Genomic DNA, 15,201 nt, shown 5'->3' on the forward strand with positions numbered 1-15,201 from the left:
TGCAGCCAATGATATAGTTTTGTTCCTTGGCTATAAAACAGTCCATAAACACACAAGAAGAGACGGAGATTAAATAAAATATTTTTTCCCAATATGTTATAACCAACTCCAGGCAAAGGAAGCCATTGGTTCAATTCTCTTTCACTTAAAATTAGCAAGTATTTGTTGAATCACCAGTACCTGCTAGCATTATTCAAGGCACAATGGAAAATATAAAAGCAATCAAAATCATTGAGAAATCACTATTGGATTTCAGAGATATTCACACAGAAATGATGAGCAGCAGGTCAATTTAAAGTGAAGATAAGACTACTTTGCAAAGAATCCCCATGTCATCTTTATTAAAAGTAACACTAAAAAAGATATAAAGCCATACAGGAAAAAATGTCCTCATATCTGGTTAGTAATTTACCAGAGATATAATGAACCACTACCCAAAACCCCCTACAACCTCTGATTTGCATCATGTATTTAAAAGGAAAACAGTCAAAAAGCATCCTTAGAAGTATGATGTTAACATTTTAATAAATGGGAGGAGTAAAATAACAGATTTGGGAGCTTATAGTCCTGTCACAGCCAAGTTAGGAAGAATATCAAAAGGGTGGCTTGAATTGAGCAGAAATAAGTTTCCCCAAATTTCTGTTTTACTGATCTAGTAATTCTGCTCTGCAAGAAGTGAAAGAAAGAAAGTGAAGTGGCTCAGTTGTGTCCGACTCTTTGCGATTGCATGGACTATAGCCTGTCAGGATCCTCTGCCCATGGGATTTTCCAGGCAATACTGGAGTGGGTTGCCATTTCCTTCTCTAGGGGATCTTCCCAACTCAGGGATCGAACCTGAGTCTCCCACACTGCAGGCAGACTTTACCATCTGAGCCACCAGGGAAGCCCTGGAAAAAGCGAGGGCTGATTTAAAAAAAAACCCAACAGAAGCAGAATTGTTTATATTGCAAAACCAAGACTCCAGGTAGATAACCTAATAAATGTGTATTTTCTGATGCTAGTGTTGATTACTAATGAAATATTGCAAAACGGAATCTCGTTGATTTCTTGGTGAAGCTTTTCTAAGAACTCAGCGCTGAAAAAGGAAGAGGTTCATCCAAAAGGGTATTTGAAATAACCTATTCTAATTAGCTTCAGGCATTTATTTGAATAGATTGCACCTAGAGTTCATGTTATTATCTACTTTTTGGTGACGGTCATTTGAAAATCTGTCAGACACAAAATGCCTTAGGTCAATTTATCTCTTTCCTATCAGTGAGGGAGAAAAAATTCACAGACATTATTGATATAACTACTCTTGTTGAAATTTCTCTCCCTTCTTGGATCCGGTAGGGAATACAAGATGAGAAAGTAATTTAAATGGATAAGGTGTGGGAGAAAAAATCCTTTGGAAGTGGTATATATAGTAGGTCTCCATTTTTATTAAAAAAATAGAGCATATATGGTGGGTATTGACACTTGTGCTAATTCAGTTACTACCAGTCAACCACTGAGTATTTCAAACGTGGCTAACACAACTGAAGAATTAAATAAGCTCAATTATACTTAATTTTGATTAAATATTTCAATTAAATATTTAATTAAGTATATATTCAGAACAGGTTGAGTATGTAAGCCTTTTTCAACTGTACATTTTATAAGATCTAAGTACAGATCAAGTATATTTCAGATGAAAAGTTAGCATCTAAATTGAGATGTACTGTAAGTGTAAAATATACATGGACTTTGAAGGTTTGGTACAAAAGGATACAAAATATTTTAATAATGTTTATGTTGATTACATGTTAAAATCATATTTTTGGACTGTTGAATAAAATATTAAAACTACTATCCCCCATTTAAAATAATTTAACTATAGAGAATTAGTTAAATTACATATGTGGCTTGAATTATATTTTATATTCCTATTGACAATACTGATATACACACTTTATGGCTTGTATGTCTGTACCTGCATTCAGAAACATTAGTCTGTTACAGAAGCATATCTGCTTTCATAACAAAAACAATACACAAAATAAAATTGTATATTTATAATGACATATGAAATCATAATGGTTAAGTCTTTAGAGGTCTTCCCAAATGCAGAATGATGGGGACAAAAGATTTACTGAAGACTTAGGTATGATTATATTTATGGGAGCTTTTTAGGGTACCAACTGTGCCTTTGTTTACCTTTAGAAGTATGATAGTTTGCAGTGTATCTCTGAGTCATAGTCTGCTGCTACTAAGTCACTTCAGTCGTGTCCGACTCCGTGAGACCCCAGAGACGGCAGCCCACCAGGCTCCCCCGTCCCTGGGATTCTCCAGGCAAGAACACTGGAGTGGGTTGCCATTTCCTTCTCCAATGCATGAAAGTGAAAAGTGAAAGTGAAGTTGCTCAGTCGTGTCCGACTCTTAGTGACCCCATGGACTGCAGCCTACCAGGATCCTCCATCCATAGGATTTTCCAGGCAAGAGTACTGGAGTGGGGTGCCATTGCCTTCTCCGGAGTCACAGTCAGTGGTGTACTAATATCTAACAATTGTCTCTCTGGAGTAATAACTTAAAAGGGCCACAGTTTGTAGCATTTGCCAATCTCTGTGATATAAATACCGCCACTAAGGCTGATTTTAAGCTACCAAGTCACTTAACTTGGATTCATTGAATCACTGACATCACGAAATGTTGATTCACAAGTTGGTATAAGCTGGACCGAGCACACCACCAGCTGGGAAAATAAATGATGCTCTCTGGACTCTAGGTGAGGTAACAGGTACAAAGATTAAACAATCTGCTGACATGGACACAACAGGCAGGAGACAGTGCTACTGAGTGAGCCCTGGACACTTGGGTTCATCTGATGCCACCTGTTCCACGTCAGATGGCCATATGTCATTAATAAGCATTGATACTTTTCCAGGGCTATAGAAATTACTATCAAACTCTATCGTAGATGCTATCCTTGCCCTTCAACTACAGAGGGTGAGCTTAGGGCTTCAGTGCACAAGTTCTGGAATCAGGTTCAAATCCTTGCTTTACCAAACCTCAGTTTACTCTGTGTGTATCAACACTTGCTATTTATTACACTTTCTGATACTAGTGATTAAGCAGACCATTTATGTTTCCATGGGGTTGGGAGAGAGGCCCTCATTGTAGGTCCTGGAATGGAAGCCTAGGGATGTGGTTATGCCATCAGCACAATAGGTGAGACTCCCCTCTTCAAGCAAGCACTTAAATCACACGAGTGTCCAGGGAAGTGGAAGGATCATCATAATGTAACATGTGCATCTCCTAGGATAGCACATGTTACACTGCTTACTTCTGCTTAGGTGTGCAGGCAAACTGCACACCTATATGGAGGTGGGAAAAGTAATCAGAATAAAAAGTGTGGGAATCCAGAGGTTGATTTCCCCCTTAATCACAATCTCACCTACTGTAAGAATATTATATGCTCCTGTTTACTGGATCCAGATCATCTGTTTCATGAGTTATGGATTTTACAGCTGAAAACTGGGTAGATTAATTCTAATAATAAGATGCTTGGTTTAAAGCCAGGAATCTTCCTGTGAGAACACAGAGAAGGCAACGGGGTTACAGGAACCTGGGCTTCCACCCTTTTCTTTCTGGAGGAGTGAAAGAATAAGGGCCATTTCAAGACCAAATGCTTGTGCTTCCCCTTTCCTGGTAAGGATGGGCATTCTGTTGGGAGTGGACCTTTCTTGGTGCATGGGACATCCTGTCTGAATTCAGCAGGACCCAGTGGCACTTTGCAACCCCTCAACACAATAGCTAGACCAATGGATGACCTTCAAACTCACTCAGCCTGATACCCTTGGTGCATTCACTGGGCAAGAGGCAGGTGTAACTCGTACATGGAAGAGAAGATCAGTCACATAGGTGGGTGCTTATTTGAACAGTATGTTCCATTTCTTTGTATATCTTACAGTATTGCACCTACAAAGTCATTTTTTTTTTGCTAAATAGAATTTGAGAAAGCAAACCTCTTACTGGATTTCTGGTTTCTCTCTCTCCATGAGTGGCTCCCCCCACCGAAAAATGTAATTTTTATTACTGTGACAGATCACACAGAACATGGAAAATGTACTTTAAACAAAGTTGAAGATGCTGAAGTTTCTTCTAAGACTCTCAGATGGAATTACAGGCTTTGTCTTACCTAATTTATTGGAAATAGATAAGCTGTTGAAGATCTCATAGGATGAAATCTTCAAATAACAAAAAAGATTCAGTATCTTGATGAGATATAATTTGACAATGATTTCGACCATAACTCAGAGTATTCAAGGAATCACTCACATACCTGGATCACATATAGAGTAAACGTTGGAAGAAACTCTTTTTTTCTTTTATCAAGTCCAAAATAGTGAAGCTGTGGTTTCAGGGTAAACAAGTTGGGAAACCCAGAGTGAGGCAATATGCTCTCCTGGGAAATGCATGGCTAGAAAAGGAGTCAGCAGTCCTGTGCCCTGGACGCAGTCCTACATTGCCCGATGTGATGGCTCAGGCAGTAAGTTCATCACTGCGGGGCCTGTCTCTTCACCTACACACCATACCAGGCTTCCGTGATGCGCCAAACCCCATGCTGCGCAATGTAATAAACAGCTGCCAAGTACAGAGGGTTCCTCCTGTCCTGAAGCTGCCAGGCTCCTTGTCTTTCTCGTTCTTCAGCTGTGAGCAACCTGGAGGCCACAGCTGTGTGTCATTCATGCTTTTATCCCCAACAACTAGCCCCAGACCCCACAGAGTAGATGCCCCTTCCAAAATCTGCCAATGAATAAATGTGCCAAGTGCCTTATTATTTCATTCATTCCTTGCAAAAGATCCTCATTTTAAAATAGGGAAACAAAAGTTTAGAGAGGCTTTGAGAAGTGAAGGGAATCCCACAAGCTCAGACGGAATACTTCCAGGTATGGATTGGAACCTTCTCCAAGCCTGCCATTGCCCTTCATGCTTCTCTGGAAATGCTAAGCCAGGCTGACTAAACACACAAGCAGGGTACCAGTGAGGCAGGCCATACCTCAGAGAGCAAGAGAAAGAGAGGAAAGTCCGCATTTAAATTATGGACAGGGACAGGCACTATAGTATTTCCAGTACTGAGGGCCTGTCAAGGACGGTGATAACTCATAAGTGCTGACGTTGTTTCTTTAGGAGAAGGATATTCATCTCTATGTCTCAGAGATTCCGAGAGCACCTGGTCTACTTTTAGGTACATTACTTAAGAGCTATGCGGTGTGCCCTTTCCATGACATGAGGGCATTGCCCGCCTCTTTGGAGCCTATATTATAAATAGAAAGAAGTCTATTTGGCCAGACTGACTGGCTGCCAGATAGATGGCAAACACAGGGCAGATCAATGTCACGTCTCATCGCCAGGAAGTTTACAATACACCATTTCACTCTTCAGATCATGGAAGGCGTAATAGCTTGATGTGGACCATCATTGTTAATAGCTTTAGTAGAAAATGCTCTCCAAAGAAAATGCACCTTGTTACCGAAATATAATGCCAGCCACAAATGCCTGCTGTCTGTATAATTTTACATTTCCTAGTAACCACATTAAGCGTAAGAAATAGATAAATTTTAATTATATATCCTAATTAACCCAATATATCCAAAATATCATCACTTCATCATGTAGTAAATAGGAAAATTATTGAGATATTTTATGCACTTTTCTTTTCCCACACTGAGTCTTTGAATTGGGTGTGTATTTCACACTCACAGCACATGGCAACTGGCACCCGTCACATTAAAAGTGCTTAAGAGCCGCAGGCAGTGAGCGGACACTGCAATGGACGGTGCAGTTCTGAGACTCTGAGACTGGGGAGGTCCACGTGCCCAGCCCCTGGCTACTGCAGGATGTATCTGTGTAGACCAAACTGCTGAGAAGGGACTTTTAAACATATTTGGCAAGGTCCAATAATTTATTAAGGTCCTAGAAAGAGTTTTTCTACTGAAGCGAGAAGCAGGCTTTTCTAGACCGTAACACTCATTTTGCATATAATTACTGAGCACTGAACTCTACAAATAATTAAACCATAAGCCCAGAAACAGATCTGTCATTAGGTATGGGACTTTAAGTAAATCATTTCACACCCTTAGCCTCTTTCTTTCCAAAAGAGTATGTTGGGAGCATATCAATGGTTCTTAGCCTTGACTGTGTATTAGACCTTACAATCAAATGCCCTGGCTTTACCATAGTACCAAAGCTAAATGGGAGATTTGGCTTCCAGGTGGCACAGTGGTAAAAGAATCCACCTGCCAGTGCAGAAGATGCAGGAGACGTGGGTTCAATCCCCGGTGGGAGAGATTCCCTGGAGTAGGAAATGGCAACCCACTTCGGTAATTTTGCCTGAAAAATTCCATGAACAGGGGAGTCTGGTGGGCTACACAGTCCATAGGGTTGCAAAGAATCAGATACAACTGAGCACGCATGAGCAAACTGAAAATCAATGACCTATTGCAAGTCAACCGTGCTATGATTTTGAAGTCCGTGAAAATAGAGTCTAGCTGTTCCAAGCAGCTTCTATAGGTGCTGCTTGAGGGGTGAGGGGGAGGGGGAGAGTAAAACATCATTCTCCCCCATTCAGCTGACCAATAAACATATTTTTTAACAATAACACAGAACCCTCTAAGGGGTTTAAATGCTGAAATATGAAAAGTAGGATCAGAAAATATTAATCAATGAAACTGCAAAAGAAAGAACATGTGTAAACAGATGAGACCAGTCATCCACAGATATTTTAATCACTCCAATAATGATATTACATGATTTCAAAGTGTTGCTGATCAGACTGGATAGGCAGAATGCTAAAGAGGTTCTCCAGTCCCCCAAAGACAATCATTTCTGGTTATTCTACCATTAATCGAGGTACTGCACTGGCGAGACTTCACAGATGTTATTAAGGTTACAAATCAATTGACTTTAAAATAGGGAGACTATTCTGGATTGTCTGGGTGATTTACATTTAATCACATTAGTCTATAAGACCAGGAGAGGAAGTTAACCAGTGAGATGTGGCAGAAAGGGAAGTCAGAGAGGTTAGAAACTTGAGAGGGACTTGCCCTGCTGTTACTAGAGGGGCCATACAGCATGAGATGCAATGCAGGCAGCCTTGAGGAGCAAAAATGGTCTCCTAGCTGACAATCAGCAAGGAAAGGGGGACGACAGTCGTGCAACGGCCACGAACTGAATTTGGTCAATAACGTGAATGAACTTGGAAGCAAATTCATGCCTAGGACATCCCAAAGGTAATGCAGCCCTAATGACAGCTGATTTCAGCCTTGTGAACTCTGAGAAGAGAATCCAGTTGTACCAGCCTGTGTCCAGACTTCTCACTTACAGAACTGTGAGCTAACAAATGGGTTTTTATAAAGTCACTCAATTTATGGTAATTTTTTTAGAAGCAATACAAAACAAGCCTGAGGTTGACATCCTAAACATTTGTCAGGAAGACAACTATCAAGCCGACGGAAACACAGCCAAAAGGAGAGGAGATTTTTACAAGAGCACAGAATTTTGGAGGCAGAAAGAGCTTTAGAGATAATCCAGTCTAATCAAATAGTAACTGATGAAGAACCCTGAAAAAAATTAGTAAATAATTTATGGCTTTGTCTCGCCCAACTATTTAGGACCAACAAGAATGTCCCAATACAGAGACAGGTACAAGAATCTTCCTTTCAGAGCCTGCTGATGCTCTCCCTTGAGGCCACTCAGTTCTCTCCATTCTAACTCTACAATTGCCAAATGACCTGCCGATTCTTGTCTTGTTTTCTGGGTTCTCTCTGGAAAATTAATACAATAACAAGCTGAAATGAAATTGCTTCACAGCTGACATGGAAAACAAACAAATGTATTGGCATTCATCTCATGAGGTTGGCCAGTGTAAATTGGGTGCCTAGAATCTAATCATCTCTGGGTCAATTGATGCAATTCATTGTTTGAACACATCAATCTGGACGAGTTGATCAGTTGATTCCAGAGAAAGCCTGAGAGATCCCATCTAAATTAGTTTGCTGGCCTTGCTTCTCATTTTAACCTCATGTCAGACAGGAAATTAAAAAACTGTCAATGAAGAGACAAATCAAAATCAAGGTCAAAATCTATGAAAGAATAGAGTCGGGAGAAGATAAGGACAAGGCGCATGTATTTATGGAGGAAAAGGTCTTGTGGAAGGGAGGACAGGCTATCTTGGTACATGTCCTTGTAAATCTAACATCTTGGCTCAGGAGAGCTTGTTTTCAGGACCCCTGAATGGAATGTTCATTTTCCAGGAGCCTTATTTTTACCACCCCATGGGACCACCACAGCATGACTCAGGAAACTTAACTCAGCGATCTGGTCATGTTTCTCCTAAATCAGTTGGCTAGTGAATGAAGCTGGAACAAGCGGACTGAGCTAAAGTCTGAATGGCTGTTAATTCAAGAAGACCGTCCTCCTATGAAGAAGTCAAAGGAACAGACACTAACACACCTTCCATTGCAATCTGTTTGAGAGAAATCAGTTATTTCACATCTTGGAGAGCAGTAATAAAACATTCATCTTCCCATCAAACTGAAAAGTGAATCAAATGAATTTTTCACTTTCAACCACTTGTGACCATCTTATCAGTCAAAACTTTACTTCCAAATGGGGAAGAAAAGCTACAGGGCATCCCACCGTGGCAGTTTACACAGCTGCTGCTGCTGCTGCTAAATTGCTTCAGTTGTGTCCGACTCTGTGCGACCCCAGAGACGGCAGCCCACCAGGCTCCCCCATCCCTGGGATTCTCCAGGCAAGACACTGGAGTGGGTTGCCATTTCCTCCTGCAATGCATGAAAGTGAAAAGTGAAAGTGAAGTCACTCAGTCGTGTCCGGCTCTTAACAATCCCATGGACTGCAGCCTACCAGGCTCCTCAGAGTGCTGGAGAGGGGTGCCATTGCCTTCTCCGAGTTTACACAGAGCATCATGTAAATGTCGAACCAGAGGGCAGGTGCCCTAGACAAAGGGAAACAGTCATTGGGATGCCCATAAGCCTCTGAAATCAGTCCTGTCCAAACTGAATGAACTCAGCATCTCCTACCCGCCCCCAGCTTCCCACCTAACAAACAAACGGCTTCATCTCATACATTTTCTAACTTGCTTAATGAAGTTACGGCTCCCACATTAGCTGAACTATCAAGTGATAATTTGGTTACTCCATATACACCATGTGTAACTTGTTACCATAAGGGGGTGATTCTATCTCAGAATTCTCTCTGGAAGGTAGCGCCTCCTCCCTCCAGGCCTGCCACACTTCTTTAGGCTTAAAACAGCTGCTGTCACAGTCTCTCTTCCTTTACCTTCAAGGCTGCTGCTGGACAAACCCAAAACTTATCGATTCTTCAAAATCATGCTCAAATATCACTATCTCCATGAAGCATTCCATACTCTCCTGAGACTTAACCTTTCATCCCTCTACTATAAAAATGTGCCCTGACACAGAAGTCACAAGGTAACAAACCCCTGTTTGTGGAATGAATGAGTTCTCAGTGCCTGTGTTGTTGTAAGTTTCCACAGGGCAAGACGCTGTAGAAGGCAATGGCAACCCACTCCAGTACTCTTGCGTGGAAAATCCCATGGACGGAGGAGTCTGGTAGGCTGCAGTCCACGGGGTCACTAAGAGTGGGACGCGACTGAAGTCACTTAGCAGCAGCAAGGCAAGACACAGACTTTCCCCTCATCTATTTATCACTCTGCTTATAGGAGTTAGTTTGCGTGAAAGAGAGCAGAGGGTACTTTGGAAGTTAGGGGATGGGCCTAGGGCTGATCTTTGGGCAGCCAGAATATCACCTGAGGATGCTGGATATAAGTGCAAGAGAATTTCACAAAGGCACAGAAGGTCATAGTTACTCAAAATTCTGCCCAACATCGACCTGAGTGGCTGGCTGCTTATGCCAGAGGAAAGGCTTCACTGCTCCTCTGGAAGGAGGCAGACCTCACAGGTCAGTCTTCCCCATCAGTGTCTTACCTTAGTCCCCTCAGAATTCACAGCCAATCTCCTCTCTACTTTTACAGGAGGGACAAGCAGAAAAAGTCAAGAGAAAAAGAAGAAAGTCGGGTGCAGGGGGCTTCCTGCTCCCCTTTTACCATTGGCACAGGATAGAGCACGAATCACAATTCCTTTTTCCTTTGTAAATTACTTCCCATGCTCACTAGATTATATTCTTCAAACTACAACTTCATTTAAGGAAATGGGTTTACTAGTTTCTCTAGGAAAAAAAATGTCTGGAAGCCTAACATTAGTGATGGTGGGGGTTGGGAGGATGACTAGGGAGATGGTATCACAATCAGAGAGCTTAGGGGCTGAATGGGGCCCTAAGGACCGTGCTACTGTAAAGGTCTCACTTCAAAGATGAGGTAAGCAAAGCCCAAAGGGAATAAGTGATGAGTACAAGACCCCACTGCTGTTCACAGCCGAGCTGGGAGCAGCACCCAGGCCTCTTGTCCTCAGTCCAGCGGGCTTTTCAGTACTTCACCTTGTCTTTAACATGTTGCTCTATTATCAAGGAGCAAAAAGTCAGTTCACCCTTAGGCTCACACGTGCTGTCACATATAATATCATGAATCATTAGGCATTCAGCACAAACAAATCCTAACCCGTGTGGAGGTGAGATGAGCCAAGCTCTCCTGGCCTTTCCCAGCTCCACAGTGAGCTGCCCTAGCCACCTTCTGTGAGTTAAGACAAGAGCCCTGGAACAACCAAGAAATGAAATCTACTCACAGCCAGCCCTCAGGACTGGAGCAAACTGAGCCTGAAGTTCCGAGAATAATCTTGATTAGCACTTTGCAAAAATCTATTCTCCACACTGACACCACACAGCTCTCCTTCCAAGTGCAGCTTGGCAGTCTGTTTCACTCTATCTAGTATCAATGACAAACCCTTAGCAAGGTCCTTCCAGTCCTGTGTGATCTCACCTGGACTCCTATCTTTCCATGTCCATCTTCCACCCCTTGTCCAAACCTCCCCCTTACGGAGGAACCTCCTCAGAAGGCTCCAGGCTATTCATACCTTCACCCCCGTGTCCTTCCACCCTATTCCCACTTCATTCATCCCAGGTACTCATTCCCCAAACCTCAGCTCAAGGTCAGTTCAACTTAAATCCATTTCTAGCAACAGCCCCCCACTCCCTACCAGGAGAAGTTAGGTGCCTTGCCAAACCTCCACCATAGCATCCTGAGATGCCCACTACTTTCTTTTCTCTCCCCTGAGGGTCATCTCTGTATCCCCCACTGTCTTGCAATACCTAACACATTCAGCCTGAAATGAATCATTGCAGAAATGAATAGATTCCCCTGGACTTTAAAACAGATGTTTTTAAGGGGGTAGGAGCACATCCTTCTGTTGAAAGTTCAGCTGAATGCTTTTCAATGAGATAAAATAAGTGGCATTTCCTATCATATAAGGCACGATGCATGTGTGTGTTAGTCACTCTTTCATGTCTGACTCTTTGCGACCCCATGGACTATAGCCCTCCAGGCTCCCCCAGGCAAGAATACTGGAGTTGGTAGCCATTCCCTTCTCCAGCAGATCTTCCTGACCCAGGGATCAAACCCAGGGCTCCTGCATTGTAGGCAGATTCTTTACTGTCTGAGACACAAGCGAAGTCCATGGCATGACAGGACAGCCCTAATCAGGCATGCAGGTAGGAACCTGAGACATCAAAGCAAACCAGCCAATGGGTACAGCTAGCAGTACAAAAAAACTAAGTCTTATTTTCCTTTTCGTCAATATGCTGGCCATCCCTAAGACTTCAGGAAACCTGGAAGAAAATGCAAAACAAATATACAATCATGGTGGCACTTCTTCATGACACTCCTCTAAAATACAAACTGACTGCTGAAAAGTAAAACATGAACCACAATTATAACCCCGAAATGTCTCCTGAGTGCCAATTATTATTTCTGTCGACTTTCTCAAAATGTATCAGCTTCTTACACACGCAGAAAGCTAGCCTTTCATTCACAGAATAAACTTCAGAGACCTAAATTATATTATAATGGTCATTGGACAGGGAGGAAGGCAGTCTGAGGTTTTGCCTAACTGGAATATTTTAAAGGCTGCTGGACAGGAGAAAGAAGTTTCATTCAGAGTACAAGAAGAAGAGTGGAAGAGGATGGCAAGGAGGGAGGGAGGAATAAAGCCAGAAGAGGGAAGAGCGAGGTGGGAGGAGAAGAAAAGCGACTAAGTCAAGTGCAAAAGCACTTTTGTTTGTTTTTTTTAAAGAGACTTGACTCTCACCCTTTTAAGCAAAGTGAACAAGAAGGGAAATACTAACCAATAGTCCAGCAGACACTCCTGAAACAGAGGCTGGATTTTCGTATGGTTCCTCCAGGCTTTATGGCAAGGACGTTTAAACTTCCTTATTCATTCAGTCATGTATGGAAGCAGACCGCACTATGCTAATTTGGTTAAGAGTTGGCAAACAGTGCGGGGTTGGAGGAGGAATATGGTGAATGTTTCTTGGTCACCGCTTGGCAGTAGATTCTTGGTCTTGCTGCTTTCCTATATAAACCTTCCCCAAATCCTCCCCAAATCAATTACATTTTCTCTCTCTTCCTCCCTCCCAGTCACACACACACACACACACACAACCTGGTACCAGAAAAGATTAGAGCACACAACGCATTGCCTCACATAACGAACCCCCCGACCTTTGCCCAGGGCTGGGTTCTGCCAACTGAAGTGAAGGCCAGGCCTGGGCTGGAGGCTCACAAGGCTCATCAGGATGGAGCCAGCCAGACCAACTGAGAAGGCCACGTATTAGAATTTGACAAAGACCATACGCCAGAGGGGCTGAAGACAGGGAGAGTTATCGGAATCTAATCCCACAGCTAAGGAGTTCAAGGAAGGAAGCTCCAGGAGGGCAGAGGTGCTGGAATCTCCATGAAGGATCCCAAGAACCCAGAGTATAGAAAGTGGAATATTTGTTAAATGAAGGGTGAGCAATTAAATTTTAAAACATTAGTGCCCATTGGAGATCCCAACATACTTAAAGTTCCATGTTTAATTATAGTACCTATCAGTGGCTATTATCTGGAGCTTCACCAGATTTCCTGTAGCCTCCTCACCAGTTAGAACAATCACAATGATTCCCACCACTGAGTGTGGGTTGAGCTGCTGTGCACGCAAAGCTTTGCTGCTAGTTATTCAGTCATGTCTGATTTTGCGAACCCAAGGGCTATAGCCTGCCAGGCTCCTTTGTCCATGGGGTTTCCCAGGCAAGAACACTGCAGGGGGTTACGATTTCCTTCTCCAGGAGATCTTCCCGACTCAGGGAATGAACCTGTGTCTGCTGCTTTGGCAGGTAGATTCTTTACCAGTCAGCCATGAGGGAAGCCTGCATGCAAAGCTATGTGAGTATTATTCTTATATGACCAATGGTCCTGTCCATGCTCCCAATACAAGAAGACCATTCATCCTCCTACAGTGTTTGTGGGAATGTAAATTGGCACAATCACTATGGAAAAAAGTAAGGAGGTTCCTTAAAAAAGTTACCATATGACCCTGCAATCTCACTCTTGGGCATATATCTAGAGAAAAACATGATCTGAAAGGATACATGCACCCCAATGTTCATTACAGTATTGTTTACAACAGCCAAGACCTGAAAGTAACTGAATGTCCATTGACAGAGGAAAGGATAAAGAAGATGTGGTATGTATATATAAACACACGCACACACACACACACACACACACACACACACACTGGGATATTACTCGGCCATTAAAAAGAATGAAATAATGTCATCTGCAGCAACACGGATGACCTAGAGATTGTCATACTGAGTGAAGTAAGTCAGACAGAGAAGAGGAAATATTGTATGACATCTCTTATATGTGGAAACTAAAAAGAAATGATACAAATGAACTTACTTACAAAACAGACTCACAGATTTAGAGAATGAATTTATGGTTGCTGGGAGGAAAGCTGGAGGAAGAGATAGTTAGGGTTTTGGGGATGGACATGAACACACTTCTATATTTAAAATGGACACGAACAAGGATCTACTATATAGCACATGGGATTCTGCTCAATGTTATGTGGCAGCCTGGATGGGAGGGGAGTTTGGGGAAGCACAGATACATATGTACGTATGGCTGAGTCCCTTTGCTGTTTACCTGAAACAAACACAACACTGTTAATTGGCTATATACCATCCAATACAAAATAAAAAGTTTTAAAAAATAATATATTGAAAAAAAGACTGTTCATGATTGATGAGCATAGCTGAAATTAGCAAGGCCTTTTACTGTTTAAAAGACTCCTGCTTGGCTGGCTTTCCTGTGTGTGTGTTCAATAGATAATTCTGTGACATGTGACACATACAAAGCCATTTAATATAAGGAACCCTGATAGGGAATCCTCAAGCTGGAATCAAGATTGCTGGGAGAAATAGCAACCTCAAATATACAGATGATATCACCATAATGGCAGCAAGTGAAGAGCCTCTTGATGAGGGTGAAAGAAGAGAGTGAAAAAGCTGGCTTAAAACTCAGCATTCTTAAAACTAAGATCATGGAATCTGGTCCCATCACTTCATGGCAAATAGAAGGGGAAAAAGTAGAAGCAGTGACAGATTTTATTTTCCTGGGCTCCAAAATCACCATGGATAGTGACTGCAGCCATGGTCCTTGCTCCTTAGAAGGAAAGCTATGACAAACCTAGACAGTGTATTCAAAAGCAGAGACATCACTTTGCTGACAAAGGTCTGTAAAGTCAAAGCTATGGTTTTTCCAGTGGTCATTTATAGACGTGAGAGTTGGATCATAAAGAAGGCCGGGCATGGAAGAATTGATGCTTTTGAACTGTGGTGCTAGATAAGACTCTTGGGAGTCCCTTGGACAGCAAGGAGATCAAACCAGTCAGTCCTAAAGGAAATCAACTCTGAATATTCATTGGAAGGACAGATGCTGAAGCCAAAGCTCCCATACTTTGGCCACCTGATGTGAAGGGCTGACTCACTGGAAAAGACCCTGATGCTGGGAAAGACTGTGGGCAGGAGGAGAAGGAGATGGCAGAGGATGAGAAGGTTGGATGGCATCACCGACTCAATGGACATGAATTTGAACAAATTCTGGGAGTCAGTGAAGGACAGGGAAGCCTGGTGTGCTGCAGTCCACGGGGTTGCAAAGAGTCAGATACCACTTAGCCACTGAACAACAAAAACCTTACAGGG

At 42.5% G+C, this 15,201-nt stretch overlaps 1 protein-coding gene across 6 annotated transcripts in view; it reads right to left on the reverse strand.

Moving 5' to 3' along the window:
* The window catches only part of GHR (growth hormone receptor), a 311,385-nt gene that overhangs the window by 177,606 nt on the left and 118,578 nt on the right, over positions 1-15,201 (reverse strand). The window contains exon 1 of one of the 6 annotated variants that reach the window (XM_070774713.1): positions 12,298-12,763. The exons of 4 other annotated variants lie outside the window; for them this stretch is intronic. The gene's annotated coding sequence lies outside the window, so the exon portion shown is untranslated. Of the gene's footprint in view, positions 1-12,297; positions 12,764-15,201 lie in introns of those variants that run through there. One more of the 6 variants, XM_019982775.2, reaches the window with a different exon arrangement.

Source organism: Bos indicus, chromosome 20 (genome assembly GCF_029378745.1).
Source record: "Bos indicus isolate NIAB-ARS_2022 breed Sahiwal x Tharparkar chromosome 20, NIAB-ARS_B.indTharparkar_mat_pri_1.0, whole genome shotgun sequence".
NCBI lineage: Eukaryota > Metazoa > Chordata > Mammalia > Artiodactyla > Bovidae > Bos > Bos indicus.